Below are 11,178 nucleotides of genomic sequence, written 5' to 3' on the forward strand. Positions count from 1 at the left end.
CCCAGACAGTGAGACAAAAGGGTGATTAGTTATTGGCAGAATGGACCATTGTGGAAGGATGGAGGTGGTAGAGCCTTTCCCTGCCCCACTTAAATTTCAGAGGGGCGGCCTCAGCACAGTCACAAAGAACTTGACACCAGTCCTTTATCACGCTAGACAGCAGTGGTTTCTGGGCGTATCAATGGTAATTACAAAAAGCAATTACCATGCTTTTTAAACGATTCTGAAGCGTTCACTGCTTTGTCCTGCAGAGTCTGTTCTACAAACCGGACGTCAGGCAGTTTTAATTTAGACACATGCGCTATTGTGCATGTGTCTCCTGGCAGCAGTAAAAGTCCAGCAGTACAGGCTGACAGGCTTCCAGTCCAATTCTGCAATAATTGAGGTCCTCTGGAACTGCCCACAAATGACGCTTAAAAGCATCGCATTCTGAAGCAGCCCCAGGCGTGTGCAGTATCAGACCTTGTCTATCAGCTTCCTTTTAATATTTCTTCCTTTACCATGTTGTCACAGCATGATAACTTGGAAAGGGAGGAGTTGCAGTATTACCAAGTTGGCCTGCCATGTGCTCTAAATAGTGGCACGCTATATTAGAGAACAATGGGACCCCTGATATTTGAACCTGGGCTGGTCAATAGTAGTTTCAAGAAACAATGGTCCATACTGGGCCATAAAGGTCCCAAACAGCCTGAGCTATATAATGACATAGTATTAATCATCAAAATTGCAGCAATTGGAATTGCCAGAATCAACGGTTTAAGACCGCTGCGCAATGTACATAGGGACACACAATGGTATTGACATAGTACTGATTTATTTCATAAATACTATATCAAAACTTGTAAGTTCTTAAGGTTATATTTCAAGTGCTCACAAAGTAGTGGGAGAAGCGTGACATGATGGGTGAAGGTTACATTAAAAATACATCGCACTGACATTAGCCAAACATTCCATGTGAATTTTAAACAATAAAGCAGTTTTTTTTGTTGTGTAAAGGGTCGATGGTGTTTCAATCGCAATCATTTGGAGATCATCATCAGGACGATATTTGTGAGCAATAAGAATTAGGTTGTATGAAATTATGCGGGCAAGCTGATAGTGAGCCGACTGTAGCAGGTTTGTCAACCCCGAGGGTGTAGGTCAGAGACAGATACCGCTGGTAGGTCCAGACCCGAGCAGCGTAGTATTAAGAGTTCAAGTGACTGCACAAGCCACTGGAGGTTGGCCGGAGTGCGAGGTTGGGGGAATGCATTAGCGATGCCAGGCCCCGCTTAAGGACTATCCAATAGTTAGGAGATATTTCAGTTCTTGACTGAAGGCGGAGCTACTGCCCGTCTTGCACCAGAGACCGACTGTTTGCGGTCACTCCTAATTCACAATGCGCGCACACCAACTACGTGGTGGGACACTTGGAAAAATCTCCAGAGTATTGGATAGTCCTTAAGTGGGGCTTCTGATCCAGCAAAGCTTTCTGAAAACCCTCAAAACTCATCCCACTTAACTCTGGAGCAATTTATTTCTACTCATCGGTGGGGCCCTAAGCACCGTGAGTCACACATACACACACACCACACTGCCCCGGAATCAGTGAAAAAGGAGGTGAGCTGCTGGATAGCTGGGTACCTCATTAACGTAAATTTTATATTCTATACATTGTATACATTTCAGAAATCCTTTAACTTATTATAAGGAAAACAAACATCAAGGTACTTCGCTATTTTGGTCGATGGACCAACTAGTAGAAGTCAGTTGATGGCGATCATTTGTTCATACTAACGATTTTTTTACTTCCTTTCCCAGGCTTTTAGATGCAAGCATCCTTTGGCACATCTCCAGTTCATAGGCCAAGCTGGCCTTGACATCTCTCGCTCTGAGCACAAGATGTTCACTCACTCTTATTATATACACTGCGCATGCGTGGGGGGCCATCTTTCGGAGACCTTATTCTTGTTTCACTTAAACTGCCATTTTCAGACTAGGCCGTGCAGGCCTCGATGGGAACTAATGCGAAAATAAACACAACAGAAATTAGATTTAGAATTTTAGCCCTTCTGTTTACCTCCCACTGGCCTAAGTTTCCCGGTTAGATGTTACCTAGCACACACAGAAGCGTCATTTTACTCACCATCAGCATTCTTTATTGCCACAAAAAGAACTTCGAACGTAAGCACTTATACACATGTTTATTTAGTTAAATCTACAATACCACAGCTCTATATTAGTATGACTCGTTTGTTTTCATTAGTATATTATTTCTGCAAAACAGCAATTAGTTTTTCCACGTGTTGTGTCCACTTTACGTGCGTGCATTTTGTTGATTAGCTTACGTGCTTCACTCTATTAGTATTATTATGGTTATGAGAGATTAACTTTACAAGGGGTAAAAAAAATGTTTTGTCTCTCCCCTGCTCCATCAACTATCCTCCTTTGGTGATTTTATCACCACAAACCACCCAACTAAATTTTCTAAGAACATGTTTCAGGTTCTTTAGGTTAGACTTTAGTATCTTTTTCATTTTGTCCTTTTGAGTTTTTATACATTTTCTTTGTAAGCTCTTCAAATTCAATTTCTCCCATTTCACATTCTCTTTGCTTGTTCTGTTCTATATTCTTTTTTATTTTTATTCCAGCTTTTCTTCTTCTAATACATTCACACCCTAACCTTAATATTAATGCTATCATTATTATTACTGTTACTGGTATTAGTATTTTTCCAACTAATGAGCTACCTATTTCTACAAACCATTTCTTTACAGCTGAAAAACTCTTACCAAGTTTCTCAAGAACACCATCAACCTCCAGTGGAGTAATTTCGTTATGTAATTCAGTAACATTTCTGATATATCTTTGAATGTTCTGATTTTTGTTAGGAATGTACGTACAACAATGTTGCATTTTCAATATTACACAAACTCCTCCTTCTTTTGCTAATAGAATATCAAGAGCAAGTCGGTTTTGCATCACATTAGCTCTAATGGCAACCATTTTGATATTTACCATTGCAAATCCTCCAGCAGTACTTGTTGATAAACAATCTACTATCGTTGACAACTTTCGAATTTTGTTTGCATTAAAAGATATACCCACTGCTGGTATCAATGCTCCAAAAATGTCACCTATTATTTCTACAAAACTTTCCCTTTTAAGTGTTATTGGCTTACCTATTTCAGGAATTCCATTAGTTGCTCTATCTACATGAAACATTTTTGGAAGACCAGACCTACATAACGTGTCCCGTACCAATGATCTGGATATCTATAATACGCTTTTTTTTCCACATATAAAATAAATTCCAGGAAAAACAGGATCATTTCCCCCTTTAAATCCTCATCCCTCTATAATTCTTTGTGTCTTTACAATCACTTGCTCCCACAAAATAATTATCATGCACAGTATTATCTCTATGAATACACAGTTTCCCTTGCTGGGGAAAATCTAATCCCAATGCTACATTATTGTCACTTTTTACATAATTCATTAAATTTCCATGGGTGTGTTTTTATTTTACTAGCAGTTGCTTTTCTTTGGTGTGCAATTTTTCTGTTCTCTACCATTTCTAAAAATACCTTCTCCTCCTTTTTTATTTTAGTTTACATGTTAAATTATTTCTAAAAGCATATTCTAAAGGCAATTATTTTGTTTCCAAGAAAAAATTACTTAAAACTTTAGCAGGTTTCACTTTGCTTAGTCCATGTATTCCAGGAACTTTAGCAAAGATTTAATATACATCAGAATAATAATATTTTAAGTTGCCTGTTTTATAAAATAAACTAGCTATTACACCACAAGTCATTCCATAAGTCAAAGGAAGGTGGTGATGTGACATCTGCGGCTACTGATACAGGTAACTGCATACAAACATAGCAATCACGAATATCCATCGTCTCCACATATTCATACATCAATTTTGAAAAAACATTCTTTGCAAAATCCCTAATTGACTTATCTTTATGAAGTTCAGTGTTATCTACAATTTGCACAGCATTTTCCACATCATGTACCTTTTCACTCCTGTTGTGATCTTGTTTTCCATAAGAATGTTCATAATTCTGATTAAATGGAATAATTGTTGCTAAAATAAGCCATATAAGCATTAATAAACCTGTGCAAATTAACCACATTCTACACCATTGACGGAAAACACCACATCTAGATCTTCTAGTATCGTTTCTAGCCATTTTTAAAAAAAAAACATTTTACCATAAGTACCCTTTAAATTGTTCTCTTTTTATAATGTCTCTTTCACTTCTTTGCACATGAAAAAATGTGTCCTTCAAAATCCTCTTGGTTGATTATGTCTCTTTTCTTTTATTTTGTCGACTTTCTTCTTAATTTGTCAACCTTGATTTCCAATAAAAACACAGTTTGTTTTCAATTGCTTTTTCACTCACCGAAATCACTGTGGATCTCTTGACTGCTTTAGACTTCTTCAATGTCAGGCAAAGCAATGTAAATCTATTCAGGTGACTTATATTTTTGATTTGGTTTCCTCTTTGTAAAATTTCTTTGTTTTCTTCTATTTGACTTTCTTGACTTGTTATCTCATTTACTTGTTCCTTTTGATCTCTTTTCACATTTATCAATTTGAACTGGAGTCCTTTAATTTCTGTAGGCCAATTATCTCCTTTTCTTGGCTTTTTAATTTCAGGTTCTATTATTCCACATTCAACTTTCCAAGCTCTCTTTCTTGGACTGTTTCTCAAAGCTGTTTCTCCTTCAATTTCTTCAGACTCTGTTTCAGATCTTATTTCACTTCCTCTTATTTTGAGCTTTATTATTTCCGGTGAATCTTGTTTTTCTTTCTTTAATTCAGTTCTTTTACAAGGAACTTTTCCATAACTGTTACTTGGACGCTCATCCTCATTGTGAGTTACTTCCTTTTCACCAGTTTCAAGATCAACATTCCTTTTCTCTGAATTTTCTGTCTGATCTGCAGATTTCTCACTTTCACCAGTTTTATCTCGTTTTCTTTCAGTGGCCAAATTGGTATCTGAAACTTCCAGATGTCGACTGACAGGTGGATACTCAAGATCTGGAATTTCAACTATTTCAGTCTCTGTTTCTGATGCCGAACTTGTATCCAATATCTCCAAATGTCGCCTCACAGGTCGAGCTTTCTGATCTGGAGTTCTGTCTGATTCACTCTCTATGTCTGAGTCTGAACTAACGTCTTCCTCTTCCAGATGCTGATTTTCAGGTTCTGGTACTCGGATGGTGTGGCTAGCGTGCACCCACCTTTTCACACCTGTACGTTTTACTGCTGTAGTGCTGACCAGAATCACTTGACGTGGTTTGTGCCAACGTGGAACTAGGCAATTTCTCCTTCTGTGCATCTTTATTCAAACTCAGTCTCCAGGGCTCAAATCATGGCTGGATGTTTTTCCTGAGTACACGCATCAGTTCCAACCTGGTGAAACACAGAAGTCACGACATCAGACAAACTCTTGCAGTAATCCAGTATGATATCATCATTTATAGTTAGCAATTTGTCAACAGGTACAAATGCTTATCTCATTACTCATCCCATCAATATATCATGAGGACTCAAACCTGTCTTTTTGTCTGGTATGCTTCTTAAGGTCATTAGAACAAGTGGCAAAGCACCAGGCCATTTAAGTCCTGTGGCCAAACACATTTTTCCCATTCTGTTTTTGATTGTTCCATTTACTTGTTCAACTACCCCAGAAGCCTCTGGTCTGTAAGCACAATGCAATTTCTGATGACTGTCCAGTGCTTCACATATCAATTATATGAGTTAATTTTGGTAGTGACTTCCTCTTGTCTGTTTAAATTGTTACTAGAAATCCAAATCTCGGGATGACTACTCTCAAAAGGGGTTTTGCTACTGTAACTGCATCATTTCTTCTTGTTGTAAAGGCCTCTACCCATCGTGAAAACAAGCATATGATCACAAGGACATATGTTAGCCGATTACATGGTGGCATCTCTATGAAATCTAACTGCATTCTGGTAAAAGGACCTCCCTCTCGCCCTATGGTTCCCAGACTCACAACAGTTTTTCTTCCTGGATTCAATTGTTGACATACTAGACATCTTTGACATAGTCTCTCAACTATTACACAAAACTTTGGATTGTACCAAGTCTGTCTGAAAAGTCTAACCATTGCATCTCTGACAATATGTGCCTCCCCATGGTACATTCGGGCCATATTAGAGATCATGTTATCGGGCATGACTGGTCTTTCATCTCTGTATATCTACATTTCATCTTCCTCTCTTTGTCTACAACCTGATTTTATCCATCTGTCTTTTTCCTCGTCACTTGCCTCTTCTTGCAATTCTTTCACTTCCTGCCAGGTCTCATCTATGTTAGTAAGCATTAAAGGACTTGAAGCATGTTCTTTTTCTCTGTCCCGATTTATAGCTGATAGGTTTCTAGCACAATATTGGGCTATAGCGTCAGCAAATCGAATGCCCTCAGTGACCTAATCATATCCATTTTTGTGAGCAGCATATTTCACAACCGCTGTACTTTTTGGCAGCTGTATCACCTCAAGTAACATACTCACAAACTCACAATTACTGATGGGTGATCCTGCAGAGGTCATATACCCTCTTTGGAACAACAGTTGCCCATAATCATGCACAACTCCGAATCCATACTGACTGTCAGTCACTGCAGTGATTCGGACATCTTTTCCCAATTTGCATGCTTGAATCAAAGTAAGCAACCAGCTCAGCCACTTGGGCGAATTGTATTCCCTTTGAACAAGATGCTTCCATGACATCTGCCAGTGTTCATACAGCATATGTAGCACTCAAAACTCCATCATCTGTTCTCAAACTTGAACCATCCACAAACAGCACATAGTCTGACTCTTCCAAGGGTTCGTCTTTAATGCCAGGTCTTGGCTTTGTACAATACTCAAGCACATCCAAACATTTATGATCAATGTCATTTTTGTTTTTGACTTCCACATCCAATGTATCAGGCAGTAAGGTGAAAGGGTTCACATAGAATAACTTTTTCATATCTGGTCAAACGACTATTTGTCATGTGTTGCATCTTTGTTCTAGTGAGGAGTATTTCAACTGAATGTGGTACATAAACCTTCACTGGGTACCCCATCACAATACCTTCACTTTGTTCCAAACTCACACTCGTAGCAGCTACAGCTTTCAGACATCCAGGTAATGCCCTTGCTACTAGATCCAAAACAGCTGAAAAAAAACAATTGGTCTTCTCATTCTTCCATGCCTTTGAATCAGAACTGACAATGCACACCCATCTCTTTCACTGCAATACAATTCAAATTCTTTTTCCAAATCAGGCATGCCTAGCACTGGTGCTTCGCATAAACTGTTTTTTAGTTTTTCAAATGCTTCCATTTCTTTTTCATTCAGCACTATAGGGTATTTTACATCTCCTTTAGTCAATCTTTGTAAAGGCTTTGCAATTAATGAAAATCCACTTATCCACTGTTGGCAGTAACCAACCATTCCCAGAAACATTCTCACTTCATTCTGTGTCTTTGGTGGATTCATTCCTCTAATAATCTTGATTCTTTCTAAGGTCACTTTTCTCACCCCTTTTCCAATCTTATGGCCTAGATATTGTACTTCTTGTTGACAAAACTGCAATTTTGATGAAGAACCCTTATGACCTCCTCTTGCCAAATGGTTCAACAATGCAATTGTATCAGAAATGCAAGCTTCTTTGGTCTTTGATGCCACTAATAAGTCAGCTATATAGTGAACCAAAACAGATTTCTCTGGCATATTCAGACTTTCTAATGATGTCTTCAGTATCTATTTGCAAATGGAGGAACTTTCAGTATATCCTTGAGGAATTCGGCAACATGCCAAAATACCCTCCCCAAACCTAAATGCAAATATTGGCTGGCTGTCCGGGTGCAATGGAACTGTAAAGAACGAATTACACAAAACAATAACTGTGTACCATTCTGCATCATGTGGAATTTGATATAGTATCACAGCTAGATTTGGTACAATTGGACAACATGGAACAACTATTTTATTGACTTTTCTAAAATCTTGCACTATCCTAAAAGTTCTGTTTGGCTTTTTCAGCCCCATGATTGATGAATTACATGGACAGCTCATTATCTCTTTCAGGATCCCTTGCTCAATCATTTTGTTAATTACTGGAGTTACTCCTTCAATTATTTCTGGTGTTAGTTTATACTGCGGGACATTTGGGTATATGGCATCTTCCTTTACAGTAATTTTTTCAGGACTTATTCCTTTCATTGGACCTATCTCTTCTCCTGTGAAGTCCCACACCTCCTCTTTAACTGTTTCTTTTAATTCAATAGGGATCTTCCCTTTTTTTTTTTTTTTGGTGAACCTTTATTAGTCTTGCAATCAAATACAGGTATGGGCCTACAACCTTCTCGGCCGGCCGCGAAACAGGGTAAAAGTATAGCAATCAATACGGAGAATCAGAAAAGTTCAAAAGCCGGAACGATATATATATCAGGAGACAACACGTGGGCATACGGTCAGGATTACAGAGGTTCATTTTTAATTTAGAGAACTGAAAAAGTGCCATACAATCACACGTGGTCCTACACAAATCAGGAGAGACGTTGGCACAAATCCGGTGGAGAGCAAACCCCGACCCCACCCCTCAAAAGCAATACACATTACAGGAACCACGAATGAAGACGACACTGTAGAAAAAGACAAAAGACTAAAAGGCCATGGAAACAAAGAATGGACAAACCCCGCCCCCCTGCCCCCCTACCCCCACCCTGCACACCCGCGGAAGGCCAAGGCCTACCCCCCCAGCCGCGTGCCTGTCGCCCTAATGGAACCCAAAATTTAGAAAAGAAAAAGAGAAAAGACAAAAAGCATAGATGGAGGAGGGCCCTCAAAGTCGCCGCCCGGCCCAGCCCATCATCCCTGCACGTGGGGAAATTCCAAAAGCAAAATGGAGTATCATGGAGAATGTCAAGTACCAAGTACATCAATAATACAATCCCAGTACAAACACATCCAAAGCACCGTCAGTTAACATGAGGGCCACCAAAACCTAAAATGCATCACCCCTGGCCTCGTCCAGCAACGGAACCACACAATGACCCCTTGTCAATCGATATACAGTACTTTTTGGAGGATCTGGAGGATCCGAGCGAATCAGGCCCGAGTAATACCAAAAAAAGGTTCAGCAGCTCGAGTCCATCCAGACGTGTGCAGCTGAAGTCCAAGGGCGGCAATACCAAGCCCGCGGGTGCCACAAAGTCCAAGCACAGTAATACCATCCATAAAGAGGAAAACTCACTGTCCGGCAAATGCCGCGGTGTTGTTGGGGCGGCCCGAAAAGAAGAACAGCAGCGCGTCCCTAAACTCAAGGTAGGCGCGTGTCCCAAAGAGGCACTCACATGTACATCCGCACTGTCCAGGGAGGACGAAGCAACTAGGTCTCTCGGCAGTTCCCAAAACCCCGGCAGGCCCAGAGTCCTCCCCAAGGAAATAGACACGGGCTCAGCGGCACTACATTGAAATCGGACTACGCCCATACCGAGCGGTGAAACAGCAATGGCGGCCAATCTTCGATCCAGGTCACAGGCATTGCAAATCAGGGACTCTCGTAGATCCGTTAGGGCGGCCAAGACATCTTTGGGTGTGGGCTCCATTGTGCGCCGCCAGCATCCCAGCTCCGTGTCTACGGCAGCCGTCCGATCAGGACATGGTCCGTGATGAGGGTGTCAGCCGCCATCTTTGTCAATTCGGCCCCGTCCCTCTGCACCTCACTGTAGGGACCGGCCCCGGCACAGGGCGCCGCTAAATGTACGCCCGGAACACAAAGTTATGAGGCGGGTTCCCCAGGGAGAGTCACCAAAAGGCTAAACAAAAGACCCTACCACTCCCTGGGGGCAGCCCGCCTGTCTCGGGGGTGATCCTTGGTTATGTCCGGGCGCGGAGTCCGAAGAGGGGGGCCAGGAGCCACACCCCCCCCTCGACTCCAGTATGCCTCTCAGGCCCCCAGGGCTCTTCGACAAGGGACCGGGCTGATGCTGCCTTCAGCGGCACTCCAAGACAACGGCACCCTCCGACCGACTCCTCACCACCAGAGGTGGCCGCTGTTGTTGAAGTCGCGGCCGGCTGCCCGCTGCAATCGACACCCCGGCTTCGTCACCGCACGGGCCGCTGAGCAATGGGTGGGAAATTCTCCGGATTCACAGCACGCAGGAGTCTCAGGAGCAGGTGGTAAGTGAACACTCTCCTTCTATTATCCAAATACACTTTTGTAGTTCAGAATGAACCGCAGGATGGGCGTGCAGGGAGATAGGGCTCACGGAGCTATGCGGCCATTTCGGTTGCTGGCTTGGCTCCTCCCCCAATAGGGATCTTCTCTTTGTCAAACAGAGGGAATATTTTGCTCTTTTCTGAATCTATTATTGACATTGTCATTTATTTATTTATTTATTTAGAAGTTTGTAGAGCGCGCAGCTACCTCCGACGGAGGTGTCCCGGCGCTAAAGACAACATCTGGTGAGGTTCAGTGAAGCTTAGGGGGATACCGAGTGGGCTAGATCAAGGAGAAGAGCCAGCTCTTAAGTTTCTTTCGGAACAGAAGCTCGGAAGTCAGGAATCTCAGTTCCATTGGTAGATGATTCCACAGTCTGGAAGTGGCCACTGCAAAGGCCCTTCCTCCCGTTCGCGCTAGACGAAAACGGGGGCAGATCATTAGGCGAAGATGGTTAGATCTGAGATTACGGGATGCTTGTGAGATCTTCAGTCTGTGTCTCAGGTAAGCGGGGCCACGACCATTAAGAGCTCTAAAAGCAAGGGTCAGGGATTTGAACTGAATACGTAGTCTCACTGGGAGCCAATGGAGTTTGATCAGATGAGGTGAGATGGAGTGACGGTAGGGAACATTACAGATCAACCTGGCCGCAGAATTCTGTACAGTCTGCAATTGATTTATGAGATACGCCGGGGCTCCAAGGTACATACTGTTTGCGTAGTCCAAATGGGAAGTTATGAGGGCGTGGACTACTGTCTTGCGTGAGTCTAATTGAAGGAAAGGGATGCTTTTTTTAATCATACGGAGCTTTCCAAAACAAGACGCTGTGACTTTGTTTATTTGGGTTTTGCAGGAGAGGGCAGTGTCAAATTGGAAGCCCAGATTACGGGCAGCTTGGACAGGTACAGGTGGAGGGTCTAATTCAGCCGGCCACAAGAGGCTAG

Source organism: Lissotriton vulgaris, chromosome 6 (genome assembly GCF_964263255.1).
Source record: "Lissotriton vulgaris chromosome 6, aLisVul1.2, whole genome shotgun sequence".
Taxonomy (NCBI): domain Eukaryota; kingdom Metazoa; phylum Chordata; class Amphibia; order Caudata; family Salamandridae; genus Lissotriton; species Lissotriton vulgaris.